Genomic DNA, 8,523 nt, shown 5'->3' on the forward strand with positions numbered 1-8,523 from the left:
GCCTTCGGACTCCTTTGAGATGTCAGGAATAATAATAATAATAATAATAATAATAATAATATAGTCCTTATAAGGACTGGCTTAAAGGGGCGAAGCAAGAATGCTTTTTATCTTCCCCGTTATCTGTAGAGGACAGTGTATGAATAAGGTATTATTGAGCTTTTAAAGATCTAATAATGGTAGGAGGGTAACAGCAATAGCCCAGCCTCAGTTAGAACTTCATTGGCTACAGCACTGTCATCCATTATCCTCCAAGGGTATTAATCACTGCATCTCACGGTCGATTCCAATCCACATACCCTATACCCTAGCCTTATAACGACTGGCTTAAAGGAGTGAAGCAAGAATGCTTTTCATCTTCCCCGTTATCTGTAGAGGACAGTGTAGGGATAAGGTGTTATTGAGCTTTTAAAGCTCTAATCATGGCAGGAGGGTAACAGCAATAGCCGAGCCTCAGTTAGAACTTCATTGGCTACAGCAATGCCATCCATCATCCATTACCCTCCCAGGGTACCCATTTTAGTCGCCTCGTACGACATGCATGAGCTATATTTATTTTTATTTATTGGGACTATTCTTATCCCGGCCACCACACGGGAGAAATTAAACTTATAGTCCTTATAAGGACTGGCTTAAAGGGGCGAAGCAAGAATGCTTTTCAACTTCCCCGTTATCTGTAGAGGGCAGTGTAGGGATAAGGTGTTATTGAGCTATTAAAGCTCTGATCATGGCAGGAGAATAACAGCAATAGCAGAGCCTCAGTTAGAACTTCATTGGCTACAGCATTGCCATCCATTACCCTCCAAAGGTATTGGATTGAATGAATCAATCACCGCATCTCACGGTCGATTGATTCACCACCTAATCAAATTTAAACTTATAGTCCTTATAAGGACTGGCTTAAAGGGGCGATGCAAGAATGCTTTTCATATTCCCCGTTATCTGTAGAGGACATATACTATTCAGCTATTAAAGCTCTGATCATGGCAGGAGGTAACAAAATTTAAACTACTGTCGTTTCTCAATTATATTTGATTATAGTCCATGAAATAAATAGGTGGATGAGTGTATAAGTAAAATGAAACCATGTGTGCTCAATAAATATTTATTAAAGTAAAAATTACTATTAGTTTATTATTTTATTTCAGATTTTATAATCTAATTAAGAGTATGAAAGATAAATTATACATTTAGTTGGCTCAGATTAGCAATCTTTTATATGATTTGACTCCTCATTTCGTATAAGACGAATGGCATAAAACAGTGTTATAAAACTTTTTAAAAAAATGATAGAAAATGTCGTACAAATGATGAAATTCGTTTAAGTTAAATCAATGTGTATTTTTAATAAAATTACATATTTTGTATTGAATAAGAAGTAAAATTTTATGTTAAATGTATTTTCTTCAAATTGTTACCTCTTTTTGAAAAAATTTAATTCTTAATGAATCTTATAGCAATACCTCTTAATTGAATATTAAAAGAGCGTATATATAATTATTGTACAAACTCGCGTTAGTTAGTGTTAGGTATCTAATACAACTTCCAATCTGTGCATAAGAATTAGATGTTTATGTAGTTGCTTTCGAAAAGTACTTGGAGAATAATTATTATTCTCACTAATGTTTACAGTGTGCCTGTAAAGTTGCCCAACGTATTACTGTTTTCATTGATATGAGTATATTCGTGTATATTAGTTATTCCAATATTTTCTTAGAGTTACCGATAATATTGCAAAAGTAAAAGTTAAACAATGTTAATCATTACTCAACATAATGTGACTTCTTTTATAACGCGGTAGGAGCTATAAATCTCTCTCTCTCTCTCTCTCTCTGAGCATAAAAAACAATTCCCAATCTAACTCTGTTCATTCCCGTCAGTGATAGTTCAGATGACTTTCGTTCAAACAGAACCCCGTTTGTTGCATGAAATTTTGAGATCGAATACATAAAATTTGCATAAAAAACAAACAAAGCATAATAAATAAATTAAGTGGATAATAAATCCAACATCATTTCAAAGACGAATACAGAAACTATAAAAGTTTCGTGCGAAAATTGACCAGAGAGCTTGCGGGAATACTCTGGCCGCCATACTACGAGTTGCCCTAGGTGAGAGTGCATGTCACTTTATAGGTGACATGCACGCTTAAAGCGCCCGTATATTCGCTTCCTATTGATTCATGTTGATAAGGTTTCACTAGTCTGACAGCTCAGTGTCTGACGAAAATTATTGAGTTTGAAACAGTTGTCAGACCAATGAAACCTTATGAAAATGGACCAATAGGAGGCAAATATACGGGCGTTTTAAGCGTGCGTGTGACCTATAAGGTTCGGCTAAGGCAACTCGTAGTATGGCTCCGAGTGTATTCCAGCAAGCTCTCAGGTCAATTTTCGCACGAAACGTTTATAGTTTCTGTATTCGGCTTTGAAATGATGTTGGATTTAATATCCACTTGGTTTCTATAAATTTGCATCGCCGAAGTGAAGCCTTTTGGCTCTTTATTTTAGTAAAAACATGATATTTTTCAAAAGTAATTTAAGATAATCATAGATTAATTATGAATATGTTTCAGAAATAAATACTTAAATATAATGTCCTTTTTTTAACATTCTTTTGATGCCGTAGGGTCAATCCCGTGCATCATATAATTATGGGGATGAAATCCAGCAGAGATTTCATTCCCAGTGAAGTCTCTGTTAGGGACGTTCCCAATGCGCATAGCTGGATTCCAATCCGTAGCTATCCTGGCTGGACCCCAGATACGCTAATTACTCGGCCAATCACTTATTTCTTGTGTACTTATTAATTAAGTGCGAATCTTCAAATGAGTTTCTTACTCATATCGAAGCGAACTCCATTTACAAAGGTCATAATCACTATTTTTCTTGCTCAATTGGATTTTTCTGTTGAAATCTTTCTCATTGGTATTACAGACCAAACTTCTCTTCATGCTTGAACATGCACATTCGTTTTTTATCATTCTGTTCTACTTATATTATAACCATTACAATTATAGTTCGCATTGAAAACGATCAAAAAAGCAGGTATATAAATATTTGCCTCCAGTAAGGAAGTATATAAGTGACTGTTCCATTTTAATAAATTTAAAATGGTGTTCATCGTTATCAACTTAGGATCTTTGAATAAACATTACTGATTACTAGTCTGCAATCATTTTAACGGAATTGATGGTAATAACTCCAGAAGATTCAATCTTTCTAACCTCCCTCTTAACATAAAGAACATCTGGGTTCGAATATCCATTTGAGGAATCTAGAAACAATAATAATTTCAAAACTTAGCATGTTTTTGAGTCGGTTATGTATATTAGTTTAAATCTTCATCATCATCATCATGCCTATCAAGGATTTAGGCCTAGCGTGGCCTGTTCCGGCCTTAGAAGTCATCGTTGATTCGTTTAAGAGGACGTCCTGGTTTTCTTTTTCCTAATGGCTTGTACTTTAAGGCTTGTTTTGGTAATCTTTCTATTTTCATTCTTTGAACGTGTTCCATCCATTTATGTTTATAGTTTTTTAATTTTTTTCTGTTACTGATTCTTGGTTTAATTCTTTCATAATTTCTTCGTTTCTTTTGTGATCAAATAGAGTATACTTTGCAGTTTTTCTCATAAACTTGATTTCTGCTATTTTTGATCTTCGTTTGTACTTTTGTTTTATTGTCCAGATTTCGCTTCCATACATTAAGACCGGTAGGGCTAATGTATTGTATACTTTTAGCCTGGTTTGTTTTTAAACTAGGTTAGGTTTAAATATAGAGTTAATTACTCCTGTTAATTTTAAATATTTTGCAATTTTTACGCTTATATCTTTTTCATTTTCATATGTTATCATACATCCTAGATTAGTTTAAATTTAATAAAAAAAAGTCCAGTTTTTAATAATTTCCGGAAACTCCAGTTTCGTGTCTGGAATCGCTTCAAAAAATAAAATAAAAATAAAAGAGAAAATATACGCAACTGACAAATAAAATACACGACTCATCGAATTACTATTTGGACAAACTTTTATTTTATGTATTTATTTTATTTTATTTTATTTCATTTTTTTTTTTGTTCTGTCGATACATATGATTTAAAAACAACCGAAGCCTCAAACAACATCTGAATAAAAAAAAAAAAAAAAAAAAATGAATAACTAAATAAATAAAATAGCAAATAAATAAAATTATAATTCACTGATGTGCTCACTTTTGCAAATTGCAATTAACGACCTTAGCCTTTCCTTTCACCCTTGACTTAGCAGATGAAAAACTAGACGGGATCACAAAAATCCGGTTATCCTCTTTAGCAGCTAATCCCAACACGCTTGGCTGGAGAAGAGGACAAGGTCGTATATATCTCGTTTTAATTCTTGTATTCCATTGTGTACTTCTCCCACCCCCATGCCGAATGCGTGTGTTTTCATAGCGATCATTTTGATAAAGAAATACAAAACGTATCTGATATTTGAAATAATTCTTTCATCAGTTTCGTAAGATTAATTTATCTTTCGTCCTTCATATTCTGATTTTTTTTTTCTGTCAAGTACATTGTTTACTGTGTAAGGAAAATATATTTATTTATCATCAGCTGAATCAAAATTCTTAGTGTTAAGTTTTGTTTATCAATAAACCAAAAAAAATAATAATAACAATAATAATAATTAATAAATGCATGTAATTAACGTAGGAAGGTAGGGATATCCAGGTTTTTTTTTTTTTCTGGATATCCCTACCTTCCTACACCCTCTGTCCAAAAAGAAACCGAACTTTTCGAAAATAGAAGAAACTAATAGCGCCACCTGTTGTATCTTTTTGTTGTCGAAAGCGGCAACCAGTGTTGTGTCAACTCTTTTTGACATTTGTTTCATTAGAAGCCGAGTTATAATGGCAAGAGTGACAGTGTGTTTTGTGTATTTCGGATGCTTACGAAGTGTGCAGATTCAGGTGTAGTCCTCTAATTGTATCCCCTTAATCAGTTACCAATATGCCTTCATATCCAATGCATGTGTTTACCATCTCTAATCCATGTTTCTGATTTGAATTTTCAATCTTTAGATCAGGTTTCTGAAATCCATCCTATATCTGAAAAGACTTACGGGACTGACAAGTCCACACTATCAAGTTTTGATTATTTAGCTGCATGTAGTTTTTTTTCGCAATTAGTCTGTTAATTTTTAGGTCCCCAATACTATCAGTTCTTATGCTGTATAAAGTACCTACAACAACATTTATCAAACAGACCTTCGTCCTTCTCTGACTTTTTTTCCGGCTAACTTACAATCAAACACCTGTTTAGATAACCTTTTCTATTCCATTCTGTTTAAGTGACCATGCCACCTGAGATTAGCTCTCTTCACACATTCCTGAATGTTAACAACGTCAAGTTGCCTTCCTAACATCATTTTACATGATACTGCCATTGATTCCATCTCTTCATCCCGCTTATTTTCTCAGAACGTTCTTTATAAATTATTATTCCATATAAATGTATTCAGCTGTCTCCCTCATATCAGTTTTGTTTATTCCTGTAGTATTTTTCCCAATTCAATCTGACATCGTTACTAGCACTAAATCTTTTATTAGTTACCTCAATGATTACAAGTATTTGGGAGCCTAATATCACAGTATGCAATCGAAATATTTTGAGTCCATTAAGGCTACATTATTGAAGAGATGGAATACATGATTTGGATTTTTTTACCAATTACAAAATTGTCTTAATTTTGACGAAACGAAGTTTGGTACACATTAGTATTCTAAGGTTTAGAGATCTGTCTCAGCAAACAGCCTTTGAACTAAAAGTTTATATTTAAAAAAAAAGTTAATTAGTTTTGATGCAAGATCCAATTAAAAGTATCCAGGATAGAATTTTTAGTTTTAGTGCAAATTACTCTAATTATTGCCATCTTTCTACATATAAAGTTTCAATTAATCTTTTAATTATTATATGCATCTCTAATTGATCTGTTTGGAATAGGTTGAGCATGTTGAATCGTGTTTGGGTAAGAATTAAAATTCCGGTAAAAGATTCTTGACGGAATACATATAAAATGGCATTATACGAATATGCTGTGCCTTGAGTATAATATTACATACGTTATAGACTAAGTTTACGGCTTACACATGTAGAAATAATATTAGATAGAATTTTATTTAAAAAACGCCAATATATTTCCTCTAACGTAGACTTCGCAGGGAGACAGACCTTTAACTATATTCAAAAGATAAATCACAATAATGAGTCCTAAATTATGTATATAGCTCTTGTCGCAGCTGAAGCCCATGATACTATAGTTCAAAGGAACAATTGCAAAAAGCGTAAAAATTTGCGTAGATAAAAACAAGAATATATGAACAATTAATAGTGATCACTTTCTAAAATTTGAATATCAGCATGCAGTCTGATCGATTCCGGTTCAAACGATTTCGCAGAGTTGCACATGTTTCCTGGAAAAAAGGATTGAATTTGAACTTGTTGGAATTAAGGCGTTTAGTCGCTTCCAAAGATCTCGATGCTCGGTGTCAATGGCGTGCAAAGCAAGGCCAGACTTGTCGGATTCCAAAAAATTACATTAGATTCGTGTTTTGTCAGATACCTCATGTTGCTTTGTTTATTTATTTGATTTTATGCTTCCAATATACTTGAGTGTGCAGTTTGTTTCCTGATCGATTTCAGCGTAGTGAGCTATTGCACACTCGAAGAAAAAGTTTCCTTTAGGTTCTTTGTACTGATATGTCCTTCCGAACAAAAAGAATAGCTCGAGTTTGAAATTATATGCTAACTTTTTTTAATATTAATTTTATTAGGGAACGTTTTGATGGTAGGACGGATCATCAGCTTCCACTTGAAATCTTTCCTATGGAAATAAATATTTTTCGTATAGGTATTCTTGTAGTGTTATGCCTTTGTAAAAGGAAATTATACTTTCAGATTTTAGACTTCTATTTATATTTTTACAATCATTTTGTTTCCCCCTCTTCGATCATTTATTCGTCTTTTTATAATAATAATAATTATAAAATAATAATAATAATAATAATAATAATAATAATAATAATAATAATATCGGCCTGGCTGGTCGAGTAGTTGGTGTGTCCGATGTCCAGCAAATAGTTTGTAGGTTCGAATCCCGCCATGAGCATAGATGTTTGTGACTGTTTCATTAATATACAGATGAATACATACAATATATATATATATATATATATATATATATATACACTCTTTCAAGGACTGAGTCACAAGGGGAAAAGGAAACCTTCCTGCATTAGGGAGAGGCCTTCATTTTTCGATTAATCAGTAGGATCTTATGCGAAAAGCTATCAAAAGATTCGCTGAGATACCTACAACACAGCCAGTATATGTGACATGTGAATTATGCCCTTAATGAATTTTAATTGAGCATGACATGGACTTTTCAATATCAAGGAAGATATATCATCCCCACTTCCATCGTAATACTTGTCAAGTGATTTAAAATATGAAACGTGTTTTCCTACTGTATTATGTCATTCGGTAAAGCTTTACTGTTCAGCAGTATTTTTTATAACTAACGTGTGTTAACATATACGCTTTAAATATATTTGTTAATTTCTGAGAGCCTGTGTAGCTCAGTGGAAGTTGTGCCTCTAGCTTTCATAGAGTGCAGACGTGTTTTCTAGTGCTCCCTATTGTTAGTAATCCGCGCGACCCTTGCCCCGACCCCCAAGCTGCAGGCCGCAGAGGAAGACCGAAGATCAACCGTAGCTTCGCAGGCTAATGCGAAGGTTAGAAGGAACTGTAAGTACCTCTTGGTTTCAACCATTTCGTGATATGAATAGCATAATGAATAGAAATAACAATTTTGAACCTAAAGTAGATAGTGAACAAGAAAATCGGTCTGAAGGCTTTAACTCGCAGGACCTATTAAAATCTTTAAACTTACCACCCGAAATAGACTGGTCTAAAACTGTTATTTTAAATGTGACGCAAAATGCGGTCCTTACACCGAGGAGGACATAATTAAAAGCCTTACGGAAAACAAAGTTAAAGGAAGTGATGTGTGGCATTTAGGTCATCTAAAATACAATTATGTTTTTCTATTGTCGTTCAAACAACTGACCGTTAAAGAACGATTTGCCAGCATGGGGAACATCCAAGTGAGGAATGGCACCTCTGAAATTATTAATATAAATGCATGTAGAAAATTAGAAATTTTAATACACTGGATGCCACCCCACATACCAAATCACTTGGTTGCTCTCCACTTTGAAAGATTCGGAAAAATAGAATTTTTGGAAAATATATCAACAATTAAGAATGATGACTGGTCTCATGTCCTAAGCAACAAAAAAAAATTAGTCATAGAACTCAACGAAGGTACAAAAATTGACGACATCCCATATACTGTAAGAGTGAAAAAGGTTATGGGAATAGTCGTGGTCCCAGGAAGACCGCCAGCCTGCTTCCGCTGTAAAAAAATCGGACATCTACGCAGACACTGCAATGAGCCGAAATGTGAAAAGTGCAACCGCATAGGT

Source organism: Typopeltis vanoorti, chromosome 9 (genome assembly GCF_054136105.1).
Source record: "Typopeltis vanoorti isolate ZY-2024b chromosome 9, IOZ_Tvanoo_1.0, whole genome shotgun sequence".
NCBI lineage: Eukaryota > Metazoa > Arthropoda > Arachnida > Uropygi > Thelyphonidae > Typopeltis > Typopeltis vanoorti.